Below are 24055 nucleotides of genomic sequence, written 5' to 3' on the forward strand. Positions count from 1 at the left end.
TCGTATCAGCTGTGTCTCCTGTGGATTTATTACTACATGGTGTCAGAAGTTTTGATAGCTCAATAAAAGGACACCGGGCGAACATGTCCGATACTTCCAACGACCAAAAAAGGTTACAGGTTTGCAAATGAACTAAGTTAGAGAGAGTTTTAATGTCAGCGCTCCTGACAAATTTGATTGTGCTGACGGCAAAGATTGGCCAAGAAGGATTATAACTTTAAAATACACAAACAAATTTGGAAAAACAAAGTAGGTCCCACTTGAAATCTGTAGTATGGAAATGTTGGATTCAATCAAAAATACACATTTAGAACTCTTAAAGTTATGTAGATCACACACAAAAATGACTAAAGAAATGCTAAACTTAAGTTTACTTTGTGCAAATTTTCTTTCAACAGATAGAAAACTTAAGTAGTTTGTACAAAGACTAGTCTTGTTTGATCTACATAATACAATTATGCACGAAACAAAATAATATTTTGTAAGTAAATAAAGCAGAACATTTTTATCAATGTAGGTCCTGTAGAATGAATGGAAATTATTTCTTGTAACAGTATAATTGTATAAATCTTGAATGATAACCTCAATGTTAGAAATGTGTGTGAGCATGTACGTGAGAGAGAAAGAGAAACAACATTTGAGAACAAAGAGCACCATGGAAACAATCAGTGACAGTGTAATCGGATTCCTTCTGGAGAAGTATTTGAAGGAGGAAGATAAAGGCCTTTTCATTCTGCTTGTTCTAACAAATGAGCCCCAACCCGATGACGTTTCAAATTCCTTTTGTTTAGCAGTAACTGTCAGAAAGCATTGTGAACTTCACAGGGGGTCATTATTAAACCCAGCCCTTTCTGAACAGACATAAAAGAAACTGAAGCATTATTTCTCTACGGTCATCAGTTCCTGACACAAGATGGATCTGCGAGTGTCTGTTGTTCTTCTTTTCATTTTTCTCACTGGAGGTACAAAAACAGCAAGTGCTGAATGTATTACTTGGTACACATACGGTACTGTAGAGCACTAACTCAATGTCTTTCTCTGTCTGTAAGGATATTCTCTCAAGTGTTACACCTGCACATCTGATTTGATTGGTTCCTGTGCAGCGAAAGAGGGGACATGTCCAAATGGAGTTTCTAAATGTCTAAGCAGTACAGTGGAACAATCCATTGGTAAGTCCAGTATGATGTGGGAATCTGCTGTAATGCTGGAGAGAAAGTATAGGCTACTTGTTGATCTTTTCACATACAGTGCATTCAGAAAGTATTCATTCTTCAATTGTGTAATGTTGCAGCCTGATTCTAGACTCGTTTAAATTAATCAACACCCAGTATTCCATATTGACAAAGTGAAAACAGAATTTTCTGCAAATTTCTTCAAAAGAAAAAAACTATATATCACATTTACATACAGTAAGTTTTCAGAAACTTTGCAACAACACTTGATATCTAGCTCAGGTACACGGACTGCAGCCCTCCACCGATGGAAGTCTGAACACGTGAAAGCCCAGAGAATCTTGTTCCTCAGGGGGTCTGAATACTTTCCGAATGCACAGTGCAATAGTAAATGTTGGAATTGGTTCATTGTTCTATTATATATGTGTTTATGAATAATTGTATATGGATGTTTATGTCTTTTTAGCAGGTTTGCAGGTGTCCATCACAATAAACAGTGTGCGTCTCAGTGTGTACCAGGGACTATACAGATGCTAACTGGAGGGACAGTGACTGTCCGCTGCTGTGACACTGACCTTTGCAATGCAGCAGGTATTGGCCTTTATTTCACTGTGTACTAGCAGTTTTATTTCATCCATAGTAACAAACAAGGAGAATTTAGTATCTATAGAAACAGTAACTAAACTGCAATGAAACACAGGAACATGAACAAAAACAATGAAACAACATAAGCTCAACAGAAAGCACTTGACTAACACGTAAACTTCTGTAACGCTTTAGATTACGGCCTGGAAAGTACTGCGTAAGTAAAGAGAATTTACAGCATAATTTTCGGTAATTATAGTGTAACTATAAAGAAAGTACGTGTAGGTATAAGGGAACAATATGTAATATTGGGGGAATAAAGGGGTAACTATCAGGAAAATTAACACATTATTTATACTGTAAGTATTTTTTAATTAAGGGGTAATTATCTGTGTAGTTACAGGGTAAGTATGAATCGACGGGCTGTAAATTAAAGTGGTATTTGTTCCCTTCTTGTTTCGTGTAGTTACAGGGTAAGTATGAATCTGCGGGCTGTAAATTAAAGTGGTTCTAGTTCCCCTTTTTTTCATGTAGTTACAGGGTAAGTAACACATACAAAATCTGAGGGGAACAAGAACCACTTTAATTTACAGCCCGTCGATTCATACTTAGTGCGAGTAATTAAAATGCTCCAACTATAAAAGTCGGCATCTGGGCACATTTCGGCTTTTATGAATAGAGCCCTGCATTTCTGCCCGAGCCCAACGGGCTCTGACTTTTTTACAGCCCTAGGGCCGGGCTTTAAGCCAATTTTCCTGTCATACCTCAAACGCGGGCCGGGCTTTGGGCATTTTTAGGCTTCTCCTTCATTTTATATTTTAGACATTCAATAATTAAAAGAAACAATGAGATGTGCTGCGCTGGTGGAAACAACATGAGACCATGATATCACGAGTCCGCAACTGTCAATACTGACTCGCACAGTGTTTAGAGGACGGCACTATGAAACACGCATCGCTGCAAATGAGTAAAGCAAGCCAAACTGCCACAAGTGAAACTGAAAATAAACTCTTAGATGATCAAAAACACAACCATCTTCATTAAAACGAATGAGACTAAAGGCTCTTACCAGTGTTTAGGTCGCTCGTTCTCATAATGCGGTCTTTGATTTAGAAATGAGCTGATGAATAAAATGCTCTTATCGGTTGCTTTCGTTGACGTAAACTCCGTTAAATGTGCATATAGTGCGGGAATTGAAGATCGGATTTGTATTCATATTGCAGAGAGGTTTAAGGTAAGACAACCTGCATGTTCTTTTACATTTTTATTTGTTTAGATTGTGTAGCCCGTTTCATTTTTGTGCGCCGTTGTGATCTGCCTTCCTCATCTTGTCAAAAATGCCTTTTTACTGTGATGGTGGTGATAGTAGGCTAAACATTTAAACGATGCTTTAAATGTTTTATATGGATTTTATAAGCAAGACAAGTCAAGTGTTGATTTCAGAGGCTAAAGCATTGGGTTAACTCACTGTCGGCCGCTGGCCGCTTGGTCGTCACTATAAAAAGCGAAAACTTAAATTTAAAGGTCCCATCGCATGGCATTATTTTATAATGTTTCCTGAGGTGTACTTATATTGTTAGAATGATTTTTACATCAAAAAAATGTCATAATTTAGAAATAAAAGGCATTTTTTCTATACTGTTATTACCCCTCTGGCTGAATGCCCTGTTTCAAGGGGCTTGTCTGCTGTGAGACTTGTGAAAACGCCCACTGTTGTGATTGGCTGACATCGTTGCATTTGAAATGACTGTTAGATTATGTTGTGGTGGGGGCGTGGTTTAGTGAGGCACTGCACCAACGCACTGCATGCATGAGCGAGAGAGACTGACAGGGCACTCGTGAACCACGTAGAGCTGGAGGAAGTTTTATTGTACTGAGTTGTTGAGAGCGCTGTGCTGTTAGCGCGAGCTTATTTGTAGCTGAGACTTCTGAATAAACAGTCCCAGTCACGTCGACTCTGTCTTCTTCCACCTTATTCTACCAACTTTGTAACACATGTAATGCACCATTATAGCCGTCGAGATGAACGAATCGTCAAAGTGTGGATTATAGCATTATTTTATGATCTATTCCTATCACATGAAAGGCTGCAGTGATGAGCATTGAGTACAGATAGTCTGTTGATCGTGTGAATGCAACGCGTTTTCTCTCACAAAATGCTTTCACCACAACAGCAAACACGACATCGACAGGAATACAGTAAGAGCTTTGTGCAGCATAACAGCGTCATTCATTATAACAGCAGTTTGGGCTTGTGTGCAGATACACTCGCGACGTGTGATTGACAGCTCCGGACATTATAAAGAGTGTTCTTTGATTGCTCTCTGTAGTTTAATCACTTAAAAAATTGATTTGTTTCATGCTACTAACAGAAACGATCGTTTTAGTCACTGGCTTGATTCACTGATGCATTACGCTTAGGGCATCAATACGGCGATCATTAAACAATCTAGAAAGAAAGACTGAGTGAACTTTAATGATTAGCTACACATCAGAAATTACTGATCACAGATCAGGCATTAATGAACACTGTCTCAAAGGCAGAGAAAGACAGCCAGAACTCAGTTTACACCCATCAAAACTTCTAGCCACTTGGGAACCATATACAGCAAGGGTCTTCAACTAAATTTGCTTGAGGTCCAGTAAATGAACCCTCGTCACCGGCAAAGGTCTGGACAATTATATACGTAAAAACAATAATTTATGTTTATTGCCAGACAAAATAAATTAGTGTAGATAACAACATTTGTTCTTTATTGAACAAAATATAATATGTTCTCAAATGGACAAAACATGTCTGTTCATATTGTTAAAGCAAACATAGGTAATCCTTCACAAAATCCTTCACAAAATCTCATTTTGTTGTTGTTCTGTTATGTCCTTTAAGTTGCTTTGGTACAAAATATCTAAATTAAACCAGTAACCATGTCTGACAGAAATATGATGAACTAAATCAGCACTGAAAATACATTCATTTCAACATTACTAGCAAATAAAGTGCTTTTTCCCTGCTGAACTGAGATAACAATCAATGAACACAAACCCCCCTGGTTAAAAAATAATAATCAGAAATCTCATAACACATTTTATGTTCATTCACATAGTCTTAACTAAATGTATCTAATATTGAACACTGCTCTCTTCTGTGCACTGGTTTTTGCACTTGTAAAATTAGCAATATCATTCAGAAACACAAACAGGCAAAAATAGTGCCACCAGTGTTGGAAAAATTAAACAGTGCAAGAAACATTTTATTTAATGTTTCCACTTTTGACAACCGCAACAGAATCAGAGCAAATGAGACACACAGGCCTTGTACGGGATTCAGGAAGAATAATAGCATTTTTTGCCACCCATTCGCACGTGCAAGCATTCTTGTCTCGCGCAGCTGAACTCGTGTATTGCAAATACAGACGAATATTGTCCATTATGTCACATTTTCCGGTGTTCTCCTCCGACCCCTGTCTGTCTCATGTTTTGATTTATGATGGGCAGCATATATCTGCTGCAAATGCGACCGATGTCATATGGTGATTGTGAAACACACGGAACACTTCACTACATGATTTCATGTGAAATGTGTTATTTTTCATGTTAATCAGGTCAGTTTTGATCAAGAACAATCCACCGTGGCTTTAATTCAGCGTGAGCAGTGCGGCAAAAATAGACTCGGCGCCGAAACGATCGGGGCACTGCTGCTTCTGCTTCTGCTCCTGCGTGCGGTGAGAATGCTCTAATCTGTTAACATGGGTGCCGGAAAAAATATGCGCTGCTTATGCCCTTCTAACGCACAACCCGTGGCGACATAGTAGCCTACCCAAACGGTTCTACTGAGCTGCCTGATATAAATGTAATTTTTTTTTAATGGCATTTGGCATTTATTTATTTCATTACATCAAAAGGCTTTGTGGTCCGGACGGACGCATCTCGCGGTCTGGACGGACGCATCTCGCCGGACGGACGCATCTCGCTGTCAAGCTCCTCCATCACCCCTTCGGTGCCAGACATTGCGGCTTTCTGATGCCAGGCCTGCACCCGTATGCTTGTGAAACGTGCGTGTAGGCTGGGTTCCATATGTAGCGGTTCCCTCACGGCAACCCCATATGTGTATTCTTCCACCTGCTACCCTACTTGGCTAGCCCTGTGTCTTTCCCTTGACAGAGCCCGCTCTGTCATCTCTGGCGGTTTTCTTTCCCCCTGGAACCAGGTTGGAACCACCCCAGAGACTGGCATATGTTGCACTACCCTGCCAAGTTAGTCCTTATGTGTATTCCGCCACCAATCCTTCCACTGAAGGCGCGCATTTCCAATTTACATCGACTGAAACACGGCCTGTCACAATCTGTGCAGATGAGAGCCAATGAGCGTTCGATATCACTGTCGTAAAACATGTCGTAAGGCTTCTGGAGAGCGCAGTTTTTCAATCCTAATTCATAACAAGTGCAGGATTTTAAGATTGCGGTCGCTGCTGAGAGTGGAAATGAAGATAATTGGATAAAGGGCTTGCAAACATGTGGATTCTGAAGATTTGAATTACAGCGAACAAATAAATTGATGTGTTTTGTAAATTTCTATGTATATCTTATGGTTGTATTGTCAGCTGCTGCATAGGAGTAAATGTCTTGTGTCTCACAGCAAACAAACTAAATATTGCAAAAAGCAACGTTTAAAGTGTAGTCTTGTTTAACACTATGTAATTCTCAGAAACGAGTTTGCAGCACAAGTCACGAACAGAGCGAAGTGTTTTTTTGTTGTTAGATTAGTAAACTGCATTTAATAAATGCGACTAAAAACATGTATTGATATGACAATTGAATACAATAGGATCAAAACATTAATACCACAATTTTAAAATTCATACATGGGAATTCATACACATTCACACTTGGACATGTAAATAATTTACGTTTTATTGCTGTCAATAGGCGAATATTTCGCGTTTTAGTGCTCTCTATATGTCAGTATTTTACTTTTCTCAGTGTGTATGAAAGCGTAAGTAAATGTTCTTGTGGTAGAAACACACTTTACGTAAAAATACACACGTATTCTCTTAAGATTACGTTGGGTATTTAGTTATCTTAAAGTGTATGAGTACTGTCACAATCGCAGGTGAAGATCCCACCGTCGGCCATCAGAGGTCGCACTCACCAGAGTACTAACTCCTTCTCATGGACTTCATTTCCCATGCTCTCACATGCCGGGACTGATTACTGCACACCTGATCCTTTTCATCCTGCCTATACACAAGTTTACGCGCCAAATCGTGGGCGGCGCCATTACTCTACACAAATGCATTTCATTTCCGCCGGAAGTGGTTTGCGCAGCGTCTGCCGGTGTAAACACAGCGAACACAAAATTGGAACTATTAACGGTTTGGATTCATATGAAATTTGCAGTTCACAAATGGATGGGTTCAGGAGCTGCAGATCATGAAGCCTATGTAACGTTAACCTTTTACCTTGAAGCATTCTGCACCGTTCTGTGTTCTCAGGTTGCACTACTTGCAAATAAACACTGAAAAATATCTGATTGTGTGACACTTCTTGCTTTTGCACATTATACGGTTATTGCGATTGTGTGACACTTCTTGCTTTTGCACATTATACTGATTTAAGTATATTTATTGTGAAGATTGTGGGTATGGATGCAACAGACACTTATGGCTGTATTTAATGCACATTTATTTCAGCACAACACTAGGGCTCATGTTTGTCAGAGCACAACATACAGACACAATCTTATAGAGGAATGTCATGTCTTCGTCCTTGCTTGGCAACACCATGTGAATCGGTACTTTATCTGACAAAATAGTGTACTTGTTACGGACGGTTCCAATCACCCTTTACACGTGAATTCGGAGGTGGGCATTTTTTCTTGTGCTCCCCACATCTCTTGCATCAGCTGACAGCGTCCTTTTGTGAAAGCAGCGATCTTTACCTCGGCACACATAAGTCCCACACTGTCCTTTATGTCAAAGCCGTGATCAGCCAACACCATATCCCCAGGTAACAGTTTGTCTTACAGCCGCGATCCAAGCGAGCCGATGACTCTTTGTTACCTCGGATACTTGGTCTCCGTGGTTGCGTCTCCAAGCAGGAAAGCCGTGGAAAGTTAATCCATTTTCGACCTTTTTCCCATGGCGATTATGTGATGCAGTGTTAAACCCCACAATGCAGCAACGGTTTACCATGGTTTCCAATAATAACGCCAAATTAAGACACACGACTGAGAGGGAGCACGTCTACTACCGCACACGTCGTTCCCGAGCTACTTTTCTTCATGTTGTAATTGTTTAACGTTATATCCTCTTTGTAACTGCGATATCAGTGCTTTGTCGGCACAACGGAGCTAGCTAGCGAAACAAACCCAGCCCGCCAGAACGGAAGTGGATTGCATCGATGGGAGGAGTTTACGATGTTGAGCGGAAACGGCTCAAAAACTTGTGTATTCATACTCTGAACTCTCACACACTCACCATTAAGTCTTGTTCTGCCCCGGTGACATTTCTGAGCGGTTTCCTATTGATATCCTGATTTGCCTGTATTACAACCCTGCCTGTTATATTGACTCTGCTCCCTTGCTGCCTGCCTTTGATCTGTGTTTGCCTGGACTCTGTTCATTCGACTGTTTGCTGCCTGCCCTGACCCTTGCCTGTTATGACCACGATTTATTGGGAACACCACCTTATATGTATTATAGAATTCTTATAAAATTTGTTTTTAAAAATGTGTGATAAAAGTGATAACCATACAATTTTTCCAATTATAATTGTTATAAGTTATAATTAGTAGTAATAGTATTAATGAATACTAATTTCCTTACTGTCTTGTTTAGATGGAGTGTATAAGGGAAGCTTCCTCCTGCTCTTGTCTCCTTTGCTCTTCTACTTCCTATTTCAATGATTAGAGCTGAACAGCAAAGACCATCAAAAAACTCAATAAGATCCACATTCTGATGAAGAGCTTCTGATGCATTGCTATACTGTACTTCACTGAATAAATCATGTTAGTTGCTCTGCCATTCTTTGGTTAAAGGAACTGATGAAATGATAAAGTACTTTATTAAACAAATATATTAAACTTCATAGCACATGAACACTAACAAATGTATTAATTTCCCATGCACAAAACAAATGTAATAAAGAACTGAAGAAGAAAATTGCAGTTTAAAAAAGTGTGCTGCTGTAATAAAATATACATAGTTGTATTAAACCTCTTTCTTATTTATTTCCGTGAGTGACTGGAAATTTGTTCAGCTTCAGTTTTATTTTTTAGTTTAACTAAAAAGATTTTAGTCAAAGGTTGAAATGCTATGAAATAATATGATTTTAATCCACAACTGCTTACATTTAAATTAAGGACAGCTTTTATCCAGAGAGACTGCAAAATTGTTAATGTGATTTATTTACGTGTGCTAAAGAGATGGCGGCAAAGACTGTCTTTGAGGGAGACAGACGCAAAAGACTTTTACTTTGAAAGGGAGCTCAACAAGGAAGCACACTTAGAAACCTGCGTAATGTAATTTTAAGACTTTTTCAGACGAGAATGTCAAATCTGTGGTTTATTTATAAAGAGAGTGCCTATTTGAAAATTGTATCTGCCGTTTTTAATCTTCACGGTATTTTAGACCAGTGTTTCCCAACCGGGGGGCCGTGTAAAAGTCCTTCAAATAATTTTTTTTGTTCAAATTTTTCAAATAATTCTCTCTTTGTAAACTTTGTTCAATGCATGCGAGGGCTGCCGTATGTTCGAATATGGCCAGTCATTTTCACCGTCATCACCCGGGAGTAGTGCCAGAAGACGCGAATGAGAAGTTGCGCGCTGTGAGAAAATTTGTCTCTGTGCACTCATCTGAAAGCGCACACACGTCTCACAGCGAACAAATATTGAGTTCTCTTTCAAGTCTTGCTCTTGAACGACAAACTCACACAAATGGTATGTCAACATGTCCATCTTGATGAGTATCCTAGCAGACATAGTCTATATATGCCTTAAGTAAACTTTATACAGTCGAGAAAGACGACGCATATCCATGCATTAGGTCTTAAAGGGGCAGTAGCCTTTACTGCTGTCTGTTAATGTCAAACAACAAAAGACAAGGACATCCCTCACTGCTCTTGATTGAATAGCTTTTGTAAGTTTAATAGGATTAATCTTTAATTTATACAGTCAATTATGTTATTTTACATTTGATCAATTTCTGTACCTGAAAACTAATGTTAGACGTACCTGAAAAACCTGAAAAGCATAGTTTATTTTATTAGTATCTTTGCTCAATAGTATTTATTTGTGCTGCTGCTTTTTAAAATTATTTGTTCTTATTATTTTCTTTATTTTTATTTGACAGTAGTCCTTTTTTTCCCTGAACATAGCAAATACTGAACCGTATTGAAACTGTGAACCTAAAACCGTGATACAAACAGAACCGTGAGCAATCTGTACCATTATACCCCTATAGCATAACGTATGCAAGGGGGGGCCACAAAATGGAGAACATTTTCAAAGGGTGCAATGACTGAAAAAAGGTTGGGAAACACTGCTTTAGACCACGTCTAAAAAAATTCTGGGAAAAAAATGTCCTGGTTCAAATTGTTCTGCGTAATTTCGGGAGAAACAGGGTTATACATACATATACATACAGGGCTAGCTCATGCATGTGCTAAAGTTGAGTAGAAAATATGGCCAAGAGTTCTCACAAAAGATTTAGAAAAAAATAAGAACATACACTCACCTAAAGGATTATTAGGAACACCTGTTCAATTTCTCATTAATGCAATTATCTAATCAACCAATCACATGGCAGTTGCTTCAATGCATTTAGGGGTGAACTGAATGTCAGAATGGGAAAGAAAGGTGATTTAAGCAATTTTGAGCGTGGCATGGTTGTTGGTGCCAGACGGGCCGGTCTGAGTATTTCACAATCTGCTCAGTTACTGGGATTTTCACGCACAACTATTTCTAGGGTTTACAAAGAATGGTGTGAAAAGGGAAAAGCATCCAGTATGCGGCAGTCCTGTGGGCCAAAATGCCTTGTTGATACTAGAGGTCAGAGGAGAATGGGCCGACTGATTCAAGCTGATAAAAGAGCAACTTTGACTGAAATAACCACTTGTTACAACCGAGGTCTGCAGCAAAGCATTTGTGAAGCCACAACAACCTTGAGGCGGATGGGCTACAACAGCAGAAGACCCCACCGGGTACCACTCATCTCCACTACAAATAGGAAAAAGAGGCTACAATTTGCACAAGCTCGCCAAAATAGGACAGTTGAAGACTGGAAAAATGTTGCCTGGTCTGATGAGTCTCGATTTCTTTTGAGACATTCTGATGGTAGAGTCAGAATTTGGCGTAAACAGAATGAGAACATGGATCCATCATGCCTTGTTACCATTGTGCAGGCTGGTGGTGGTGGTTTAATGGTGTGGGGGATGTTTTATTGGCACACTTTAGGCCCCTTAGTGTCAATTGGGCATCGTTTAAATGCCACGGCCTGCCTGAGCATTGTTTCTGACCATGTCCATCCCTTTATGACCGCCATGTGCCCATCCTCTGATGGCTACTTCCAGCAGGATAATGCACCGTCACAAAGCTTGAATCATTTCAAATTGGTTTCTTGAACATGACAATGAGTTCACTGTACTAAAATGACCCCCACAGTCACCAGATCTCAACCCAATAGAGCATCTTTGGGATGTGGTGGAACGGGAGCTTCGTGCCCTGGATGTGCATCCCACAAATCTCCATCAACTGCAAGATGCTATCCTATCAATATGGGCCAACATTTCTAAAGAATGCTTTCAGCACCTTGTTGAATCAATGCCACGTAGAATTAAGGCAGTTCTGAAGACGAAAGGGGGTCAAACACAGTATTAGTATGGTGTTCCTAATAATCCTTTAGGTGAGTGTATTTATATGACTACAAGAAGATTTATAAAACACTAAAGGTTCCTAGAGACACAGCTGGCAGCCTTATTCATAAGTTTAAAATGTGTTGGATCAGAAAACCGTTGACGGTTTTGAAGAAAAAGCATAATATCTTTAAGGGGAATAAAATGTTTGATCAGAGCAGCTGAGAAAAAGACTCAATTTACTGCCCAAAGACGACCTGATGAAAGAAGGACAAAACATTTCAATGCAGAGTAGAAGACGACTAGACAAGCATAATTTTTATACTTCCCATTTTTATGTTTGAATTTACATTTGTGAAAAACAAGGTGTGTCCCATATTATTTTAACATAGAATCATCATTATATCAGTGTAGATTTAGATGGACCAAAATAAAACCATTAAAATATCAAGTAAATAAGTATTGTGATCAGTGGCGGCTGGTGATAAATATTTTTGGGGGGGCGTTTCCCCCACAAAAAAATAATTATTAATGATAATTGTTGTCAAATAAATACAAAGCAGTATCAAGATGCATGTTGACTAAATTTAAGCATTAAAGAGAAAACAGTGTCTTCACTTTTATCTTTTTACACATTGATTTCCCACATATAATGGAATGAGGAAAGGAAAAACAAAAGAAAACAGCAAAAACAGACTAGTATGTTGACTACTTGAACATATACATTTTGTTCTCCTTTCTTTCTGGCCAGCAAATTTCTCAATGATTCTCTGATTAAAGTCAGTCATCTCAGTAGTGTCATGACGTTTGCATAATTCAGTCAGATATTTGAGGTCTCTTACCCCCGTTGTTGTCCACAAAACTTCAGCACTGACACTTTGAAGTAAAAGACAGGGAAAGCAATAAAGGGCATTGCTAACAACACATCCAGCCAGCCACCTAACTTACATTTCTCATAACAAGCGCGTGAACATTCGTCCGGGGAAGGATCTTTAAAGGTCCCGTTCTTCGTGTTTTTTTTAAAGCTTTGATTGTGTTTACAGTGTGCAATATAACGTGTTCATGTTTCGCGTGTAAAAAAACACAGTATTTTTCACACAATTTACTGATCTGTGTACCGCTGTTCTCACTGTCCTAAAAACAGCTGATGAGTTCCTTGTGCTATGAAGTCCCTCCTTCAGAAATACGTAACGAGTTCTGATTGTGCCAGCGGTTCCTGTGTTGTGATTGGACAGCAGCTTAGCGCACATGGCACGGTTCCCGTGTTGTGATTTGACCGCAGCTTAGCGCACATGGCACGGTTCCTGTGTTGTGATTGGACAGCAGCTTTGCGCACGTAACTTGCACGGAAAGGTCACGTCTCTTAACGGGGAGATGTATGCGCTCAATGATCTCTAAGTACAGCGTCCCTGGGAAAGCCAAACAAAGGTGACTTGACTCCGGGATGAAAATAACAGCGTCTCGACGACATGGCGACAAACACACTCAAACGCAACACTTCCTTTTCTCCACGCGACCGTCCTCTTCTCCACGTGGGACAGCACAAGACCACGCCCCCTTTTTCGCGTATTCTTGTGGGCGGAAGTTAGTCTGTTCTACTGTTCTACTGACGTAATTAATAAAGGAAGTACCAGGATGTAGTCCAAGCCGGCCGTTCGCTGTAGGCTTTGAAAGGGAACTTCTGTTAAATAAAATATCTCGCTTGGCATTGAACTTTGAGCTTTATAATTTTACAGGTATTATTTATGCTCTAACAGCAACATTACACACTAACTAAAGTTGGAACAGTGGGATCACGAAGAACGGGACCTTTAAGAAACCAATTAGAGACCAGCTTCAGGTCACATGCTGCCGTAGATTTTTGGACTCAGATAGACATCCATTTGTCCAGCGTCCCTCGCCCATGAAACTGCATGAAACATATTGAGGAACATATAAAATAGTTAACCGATCAAAGCCAGTTTTTATTAAATGCTGAGACTCTTACTAACAGCCGGCACGTCGTACGAGAAAACAATTTTTTTTTTTTATATCATTTTTGTATACATGTATATTTCTGGAATTTTGATGGGGGGGGGCGCCCCAGCGCCCTCTATTGACAAGCCGCCACTGGTTGTGATACTTGGTGCCACAGTAGTCGCGTTTCCATTAAGAGTTTTGCGAAAATTTCCTTGTTCGAATTGCCTGAAAAACCACCTCATGCGAGCGTAAAAACCTTTTTGCGATATATGGGAGTTTTTGCGAAATTGACGTGATTCGATTGGGCATATTTTCAATTCGCAATTTCAATTTGCGCAATTTGAAGGGTAATGGAAATGCGGCTACAGACACTCCTAAAAAGTATTGCTATACCACAATACTCAATATGTTATCCCACGGTGAGTCATTTTTCCCTGTTGCACCTACACAAAATATGAGGTTTCCCCCACCTGCCAAATCCCATTTTAACCATTGCCTAAGGGGTTAAGCAGTCAAATTAGTCAATCCCTCTGTGTGATGGGTCTTCAGGTGATTTTTAAAACAGAAACTCTTCCCGCACTGATCACACGTGTGCGGCTTCTCTCTGCTGTGGATCTTCTCATGTGCTTTCAGATTTCCTAACACATTGAATCTCTTGTCACAGTGTGAACACTTGTAAGGTTTTTCTCCAGTGTGGATCCTCTGGTGTAGTTTTAAACAGGATGCTGAAGTAAAAGTCTTCTCACACTCAAAGCACATGTGGTCTCAGACATCAGTGTGTTTTTTCTCATGTCTATGCAAACTACACAGCTGTGAAAAACTCTTTCCACACACAGAACATGAATGTGGCTTCTCCTTCGAATGAACTCTCAGGTGTTTCTTCAGGGCTGATGTATCAAAAAATGTTTTGCTGCATTGATCAAATGTGCCAGGCTTCTCTCCGGTGTGGATCCTCATGTGAACATTAAGGTTTGATGATTGTGTGAAACTCTTCCCACACTGATCACATGAGAACGGCTTCTCTCCAGTGTGAACTCTCATGTGAACATCACGATAGTCTTTGGTTGAGAAACTCTTCCCACACTGATCACATGAGAACGGCTTCTCTCCAGTGTGGATCCTCTCATGTGTTTTCAGAGCTGATGACTGACTGAATCTCTTGTCACAGTGTGAACACTTGTAAGGCTTCTCTCCAGTGTGAATCCTCTCATGTGTTTTCAGATGTGATGACTGACTGAATCTCTTGTCACAGTGTGAACACTTGTAAGGTTTTTCTCCAGTGTGAATCATCTGGTGTAGTTTTAAACAGGATGCTGAAGTAAAAGTCTTCTCACACTCAAAGCACATGTACTCTCTCACACCAGTGTGTATTTTCTCATGTATATGTAAATTACCCAGCTGTGAAAAACTCTTTCCACACACAGAACATGAATGTGGCTTCTCCTTCGTATGAACTCTCAGGTGTTTCTTCAGGGCTGATGTATCAAAAAATGTTTTGCTGCATTGATCACATGTGAACGGCTTCTCTCCGGAGTGGATCTTCATGTGAACATTAAGGTTTGATGATTGTGTGAAAATCTTCTGGCACTGATTACATGAGTACGGCTTCTCTCCAGTGTGAACTCTCATGTGAACATCAAGATGGTCTTTGGTTGAGAAACTCTTCCCACACTGATCACATGAGAATGGTTTCTCTCCAGTGTGAACTCTGATGTGACGCTCAAGACTTTGGTTGTTTGTGAAACTCTTTCCACACTGAGTGCAGGTTGTAGATTTATTGGCTCTTGTTTTCTTTATAAATGTCTTTTTAGTCTTTGAGCGACTCAAAGGTTTTTCTCCAGGTTTGACATGATGTTCCTCCTCCACTTCACTCAGTTCTTCACTTTCCTCGCTCTCTTCCATCACGTCTGAAATAAAATAAAAAAATTATTAATTTAATTTTCAGTCCATCAGTTGCAGTAAAGTGGAGTATATTGTATTTGTTTATATTTTGGAATGATTATGTTTTTATTAGCATTATCTGTGTCCTACATGATTTTCCTAATTTGAAATAACAGCATTTCTTAAAACTGTGACACAAAGGAAGTGACCTCATCAGGGCTCTTTCTGAAGCATGATGGGAGAACAAGGCAATAATCTCAATCCATCGTCTCAAACTGTACAGTGTTGATCACATTCATCAACCCTCTTCCTAAAGTTACTATGAGAAGAATAATCTCTATAACTATGAATAATTTATGAGAAATACAACTTTATCAGTAACTATATATCAGATTTTGCTTAATAACCCGCACCGGTTCGTGGGCGGGGCGGTTGACGGAAGTGGGCGTGTCTGTACTTTTATTCACTTTTGTTTTATACAAAATATTCAATCAACTATCACAAACTATGCATCATTTGAAAGCTAAAACACTCAAGATTCATGTTCTGAACTTGTTTTTGCAATAAATACACCAGAGAGGAAAGGGTTAAATGAAACACTAAAGGACCGGCCATGTAAACATTAGCAAAATATCAGCATTACTCATCTTTCATCTCCTGTCGTTCAGATCAGATCGGACGAATCCAATAAACACCCGCATACATCTCTGTGTAAGAGTCCACTCTTCAAAATGCATCCCACTTTTTAATCCAAAACAACGAAAAAATAGGGAAAAACTAAAAATCCTCCGTTGTTTGCAAGAGAGTTTTGAGTTAGCGTGATCAATCATGTCCATTTTCAATGAAATATCGATTCTAATCCTTTTCTGGCAAACTCCCCCTGCTAGAATAGTCTCTCCCACGTATTTTAAACCCTCCCCCGTCTCTCTCCTTCAATCAGAGACTCTTCTGGGATGCATCATATAGAGGAAGTGCCTTACAGGCTTGGTGAGCTGTCAATCATTGCGCCCATGGTTTTCGTTGGATAAAGGCACTCGGTGCCCAGCCAATGCCTTTCCAACAAAGGTTTGATTGATGGACTTAGTAACCAATCAAAAGGCATTATCTTGCGCAGTTTGCGTAAGTAGGCTTTGGTGAATACTGTTTGTGCGCTGGCTGCGCGTTCTCCATGGCGCAACTGCAGTGGAGCGCGCAGTCTCCCTACTGACGCTTCCCATCAGCTAAATGAGTTTTTTACACTTTGTAATCTCTGTAAATAGTTGCTTTAGTTTTTCAGTAACTGTTTATCCATTATAATTAGTAGTATATTGCAGTTTATTGCAGATTTATTTGAATGAAAAACTACTCTTTACAATAGCAAATGTTCTGAAATAAATGGCCTTTTTGAAATGACGCCTAGACTTTTCTTGACATAAAAGCTCACAGAAGCTACATTACTGAGAGAATCATCCTCATATTTGAATCATGACATGATTAGACATTCAGTTTTATATTTAAGTTATTTTCAGGCTCTTAACATTAAATTATAATATTTTTTTCCCTAAGTGAAAACAAAAAACGTGAGTCATTTACATGTATATTTACATGTATATTACTCTAATCCCATATAACTTTGAGTTATTATGACTCTTGGGTAGCAATATTTCAAGTGTCTAGTTTAAAATAAGACCAGGTTTATGAATATAGACCATAGGGTTTAAGAGCTGCAGACATTTTCATTTGGGTATATCGTTTTCAAAGAATTCTCAAAAATGGGGCGCTTGTTAAGAGGTTAAAACCCTGTCAGTCATTCTGAAAAGTTAATTTACTTAATACATTTAGTTTAATTTAGTTGTTTACTGTTTATTACTACTACTACTACTAATAATAATAATAATAGTAATAATAATAAACAATGTCAAAATCATGATGCTGTAAACTATATTGAAAAATATCCAACATTTTGGTAAAATGGTTGCAAAAATAGTGAATCATATAAAATAAATGTAAAATAAAAGCTAAAATATTATTTAGTTTGACCTGATGTTGATGATCAATATGAATGTTTCTCCCTTTACTGACCATTTGTTGAAAACAAAGAAGAAAATATTATATTTCATAGTGTAACTGTTTCTCTCCAGCATCATGAATGAATGAAGAATAAACACCAACCTCTTTGTTCTTCAGGATCTTCAGTGTGTTTCATTCTGCAGGTTCTGGATCACTCGTGTTCTCACTGTCCTCTTTAATAAACTCAGTCTTTGCAGATTTCAGCTCTTCCTGATGCGCTGATGCTCGTCTTCACTTGTAGCCTGATGGGAATATTCCAGCATTTATTGATCAACTGATGTGGGAGGAGCTTAGCTGGCTGTGAACTGTAGTGGGTGGAGCTTATATATAACCCCTATAACCTGTATACTAATTAACACATTTAAGCATTTAAATCGGTATATTGTAAAGTAACTGATGGATGAAACACTGAAAATAATGACAGATATCTAAAAATTTGTAAAGAACTGTAAGAAAAGCTTTTGAAGGCATAAAGACAAATAAACATACATTTAGTGACCATCAAACCCCCTCAGTCTGTTGACACCAATGAAATGAGCTTTAAGTGTGAATATAAAGGAGATGTGAAGACATCATCATAATAAATGAGGTGAAAACAGGAACTATTGAGATGAAATAAAGAGTCTTTTCAGCAGCTCTGTTAATATTGATGAGCCTCAGACTATCAACACTCATTCAACAAGACATTCAGGATCATCAGCTAGGGTTGCCACCTTCAGTGTGGCAAAATAAGGGACACCCATTAACAACCCCCCCACCCCCTCTAAAAAAAACAATTGCATAAAGGACAGAAATAAAAGCTCAATAATAAATAAACCATAAGAAAACATGAGATCAAGTGTGAACTTGCAACAGAACACATTTTATATTATTTTACATTTGATTATTTTATTTATTTCTAAAAAACTCTTTAGTAGCCTATTTGGTGCACTTTAAAGGGATAGTTCACCCAAAACTAAACATTATGTCATCATTTACTCACCATCATGATGTCCAAACCTGTGTGAGTGTCTTTGTTCTGCAGAACACAAAAGAAGATATTTTGAAGAAAGTTTGTACCCAGGCTGCTTTGGGGCACCACTGACTTCCATAGTAATCTTCCTATGTGTTCAACATAAAGAAATATATACATGAGGGTGAGTAAATGATGACAGAATTTTCATTTTTGAGTGAACTGTCCCTTTAAGCAGTCATTCTGAATCAGTAATCACTTTTTTGAATTTCAAAAATGTATTTTTTTTTTAAATAATTTACTTAAATGATGACTATATTATCTATTATGTAATTATTTGTCGCATTTTTATCTAAATATTTGTTTAAATATCAAACTTTATATGACAGGATTATTTATTATGTACCGGTATGTATGATTAATATAGCCTAGCTAAATTATAAATTAATAATAACATTTATTAGGCTATAATCTATTAATTAACCTGTCTAAAAAACAATAATTCTGTCTGCCAAGCTCTGATAATGTATGGAAAATTATATTAATATATTATCCATTAAAACAATAGGCCTAACCCTGTAGAGCACGGGTGTGTGTGTCAGCGCTGCTGCTTTAAGTCAGTCAGTCTGAGACACTGAAGTGCTTCTCATAAAGTGTGCAGTTGGCCTGAGGTTCATCACGAGTTACTGGACAGACCCATTGATACCTTTTTGATATAAAGCTCTATATCTGGAGTTCAATCCTCTTGTGTTCAAACGGTGGATGCGACGCAAGCTCGACATGTTTTTAAAAAAACTGTGCAAGTTTACAGCGAACACGTTCAGCACACACGTACAGCGCATGGCAACAAAGCCGCAATCACGCACTAATGAGCTCCTACTACTTATTATGAAATTTATTTATTTATATTTGCCATCAGTATTCTCCGCACTGCAAAATCCGTATGTGTTTATTGAACTATGTGTGGACCTGTGTAAAATACGGGACAAATCACGTCCTGTATTGGTTTGATACGGGACGTGTCATTTTGCTTGTAAATACGTGACGAATCCATATTTTACGGGACGGATGGCAACCCTATCATCAGCAGATCATCTCACTTTATTCTGACTGTTTGCTCTTACAAACACATTATTCCAGTCAGGATATATGACAAAAGACTATTAAACTGCTCTACTGAAAGACAATACTGATATTTATCACAATATGACATGGAGAAACCATCAATAATACAAAAACATGAAGGACACTCAGATAAATAACTATCCTACAACACCACAATATGTCCTTATGAATCTAATTATAGTTTGACTTTCTAATAACTACATTAATTGCAAAAAAGTTATTCAATCCAGGGTTTCTGCAGGTTTTATGAAGGACATCATGATGTCCAAACCTGTGTGAGTGTCTTTGTTCTGCAGAACACAAAAGAAGATATTTTGAAGAAAGTTTGTACCCAGGCTGCTTTGGGGCACCACTGACTTCCATAGTAATCTTCCTATGTGTTCAACATAAAGAAATATATACATGAGGGTGAGTAAATGATGACAGAATTTTCATTTTTGAGTGAACTGTCCCTTTAAGCAGTCATTCTGAATCAGTAATCACTTTTTTGAATTTCAAAAATGTATTTTTTTTTTAAATAATTTACTTAAATGATTATATTATCTATTATGTAATTATTTGTCCCATTTTTATCTAAATATTTGTTTAAATATCAAACTTTATATGACAGGATTATTTATTATGTACCGGTATGTATGATTAATATAGCCTAGCTAAATTATAAATTAATAATAACATTTATTAGGCTATAATCTATTAATTAACCTGTCTAAAAAACAATAATTCTGTCTGCCAAGCTCTGATAATGTATGGAAAATTATATTAATATATTATCCATTAAAAAACAATAGGCCTAACCCTGTAGAGCACGGGTGTGTGTGTCAGCGCTGCTGCTTTAAGTCAGTCAGTCTGAGACACTGAAGTGCTTCTCATAAAGTGTGCAGTTGGCCTGAGGTTCATCATGAGTTACTGGACAGACCCATTGATACCTTTTTGATATAAAGCTCTATATCTGGAGTTCAATCCTCTTGTGTTCAAACGGTGGATGCGACGCAAGCTCGACATGTTTTTAAAAAAACTGTGCAAGTTTACAGCGAACACGTCCAGCGCACACGTACAGCGCATGGCAACAAAGCCGCAATCACGCACTAATGAGCTCCTACTACTTATTATGAAATTGATTTATTTATATTTGCCATCAGTATTCTCCGCACTGCAAAATCCGTATGTGTTTATTGAACTATGTGTGGACCTGTGTAAAATACGGGACAAATCACGTCCTGTATTGGTTTGATACGGGACGTGTCATTTTGCTTGTAAATACGGGACGATTCCATATTTTACGGGACGGATGGCAACCCTATCATCAGCAGATCATCTCACTTTATTCTGACTGTTTGCTCTTACAAACACATTATTCCAGTCAGGATATATGACAAAAGACTATTAAACTGCTCTACTGAAAGACAATCCTGATATTTATCACAATATGACATGGAGAAACCATCAATAATACAAAAACATGAACGACACTCAGATAAATAACTATCCTACAACACCACAATATGTCCATATGAATCTAATTATAGTTTTACTTTCTAATAACTACATTAATTGCAAAAAAGTTATTCAATCCAGGGTTTCTGCAGGTTTTATGAAGGTAAATTTAAGACCAATTAAAGAATAAATTGAAGGGAAAATGAACATAACCCATCAATATGTTCTCTAAATGTCTCACAATGAGTTGTATTAGTGACACTTCAAAGTTTGAAAATACAATTTCCCAGATCTCCATAACTTTTGAATTTTGAGATAAGATATCTTGTGAACGTTATTTTATCATTTCATCAGTTTTATTATTAAAACAAGAACAAATATCTTTTATAAAGGATTTATAAAAATCAACTTAATTCAAACGCAAGTAATTCTCATACCCAATGACAGATATTTGTTCTTGTTTTAAGCATAAACTCACTCACTTTTGTTTAATTTCTCAGAAAACAAGACTTAATTTTTTCATTTGGCATGTCAAGTAAACGTTTTTTGATTTAAGGATGTTTAGATATTTGTACTAGAAAACAAAAATCCTGAGGAAGAACATATTTTTTTATTTAATTTGTTGAAGTGTACGCAATTCAATTTAGGGTCCTGTGAAATCTGAATATAATTTTAAACTTTCATTCATCTTCAGAACACAAGTGAAGATATGTGTAATGAAATGGGGAATATTTCTGTCCCTCCATTGACAGTCTAAGCAACTACCACTTTGACACTTCAAAAAGTTCATAAAGAGATCATAACTCACAACTAATCCATACGAACTGAGCGGTTTATGACAAATTTTCTGAAGAGACTCGATGGCTTAATATGATGAAGGAAAGTCTGACTGGTTTGAAATGAAATCTTGACAAATTCTGTGTCATTCTGCATTATACTGTAAATTCAATTTTTAATGAAAGTATTCTGCACTTCTGTGTTTTTTGCATCACAGAAATCACAGGGCCCTAATTTAATGCCATGATACTGAATTTAAGACTTCCAGATCAAATTTAAGACTTTTTAAGACCCAAGGAAACGTCTCCGGTTACGTATGTAACCTAGGTTCCCTGAGAACAGGGAACGAGACGCTGCGTCAGCTTGACGCTACGGGGAACGCCTTCAGCGTGACAGGTGTCTGAATCACAATCGAATCACGTCAAACCTATTGACCGGCGACAGCCCATGACATCATCAAAGTGCGACCAGGAAGTATATAAGGGCGCCTTACCAACATGACACCGCCTCTTCGTCTGAAGGGACTGTTCGGCGGGCAGGCCCTGAGGCATGGCAAAGCGACGCAGCGTCTCGTTCCCTGTTCTCAGGGAACCTAGGTTACATACGTAACCGGAGACGTTCCCTTTCGAAAGGGAACTCGCGCTGCGTCAGCTTGACGCTACGGGGAACGAAATACCAACGCCGCCATGCCGAGGGGAGTGCATGCTCACTGGCAGTGACAACTGTCAGAACAAGCAAATTCAAATGAAATGCCTGAACCACTTCCCCTCTGGTCACACAAGGCTGTCAGTGACAGCATTCCCTACGGTCATAGCCCAAGCTATAAGCCTCGTCAGGAACCTTAGTGCGGCTGCACGAGGTCCTAATCAGGCCGCTCAAAGGCCTGGATCCAACCCATTCAAAGGAAGGGGGCTCCTTTAAGGGAATGTGGCTAGGGGGCCCTAGGGCGCCCCAGCCAGCCACTAACGCCGCCAAGGCGGCCTAGCTTGGTGCCTTTTTCAAGGGGCACTTCGGCCGGGCCATCCTTGTCTGTTCGAGAACAGAGCCTCTGGATACTCGCCTCCTGAAGAGGCATCCAGTCCAAGGGACTGCAGAATGGCAGTGTCCTCCTCGAGCCGGATCTCAGAGACGGGCATCCTGGTGAGCAGTACTCAGCATAGCGCTTTCTACCCTTGCCAGCGAGGGGAGTCAATCTGCTCGATCCTAGGATCTACTGAGCTATTATCAAGTAGAAACACTCAGGAGGCCAGACTGGCCTAAAAACTGATCCAACTTGGGAGGCCTCGCGAGGGGCCTACGACCATCTGATCAGGCCCAGGCAGCTTCGGGCTCACAGACGACCCTCGGAGAGAGGGGAGCTTAGGAAGGGGCTGCCCGGTAGGTAAGCCAGGTTGTAGGCTAGAATCCCTCCCATGGGAACCAAGTAGCAGAAGTGACCTCAGTCGCGCCAGGGTAAGACCATCCTCAGATGCTGCCAAAATAAGGGGCAGATACCACTAGCTGTCAGCATATGCCAGTAAACAGTTCTTGAACTGAGAACCCAACCCCTCAGGGAGGCCTAGTGAGGCCTATTGTATGATAGCAGTACATGCCAAATGCTCGAGGAACCGACTCGGGAACTCGGCCAAGGGAGGCCAGATAAGGCCCATCCCCATAATAGCAGTCGAAGCCCACTGTCGATGCAGCTGGAAACAGGAGCTCATCCCCTCAGGGAGGCCTGGAGAGGCCCGCTACCTAATAGCAGGCTATGCTAGCCGCCCGAGCATTCTGACTCGGGAATTCCCCCTCAGGGAGCCTGGTCCCCGGGCTCACCCCTAGGGACAGTCAGGCAGCCGCACTGACTTATCATGGTCGACTGGCGTCCAAGGAGCCTTACAGCAGATCCGCGGAGGCGGCTTCCTGTTGTGGCAGGCACGAGACTGGCTGCTATATCTCCCGGCTGACAGCGGCTCCTCTGCTGGCTGACAAGACAACAAAGAGAAGTTATTAGTTGAAAATTCTGCTACTTGAGGCCGACATCGTTGGGGGGTAAACACATAGCAATCAAAAGGGGCCGACTTTGCAAAAGGCCTACTTTCCAAAGCTGACTACCTATCTAGGTTGCAGCTATTAATCGCTAACCTCCCCAACGTCGGGACTCACTCGCAAGGAGGCCTACTGAGGCCTACCACCTGACCCGGAGTCTACTGCCCAGACTGCCCAAGTTCTCCAAGGTCCCAACCTGGGGCTAATCCATCCCAGCGGCCCACTTTTCGGGCCTACTGTATGACA

The sequence above is a fragment of the Gobio gobio genome, assembly GCF_949357685.1.
Source record: "Gobio gobio genome assembly, chromosome: 1".
Lineage (NCBI taxonomy): Eukaryota > Metazoa > Chordata > Actinopteri > Cypriniformes > Gobionidae > Gobio > Gobio gobio.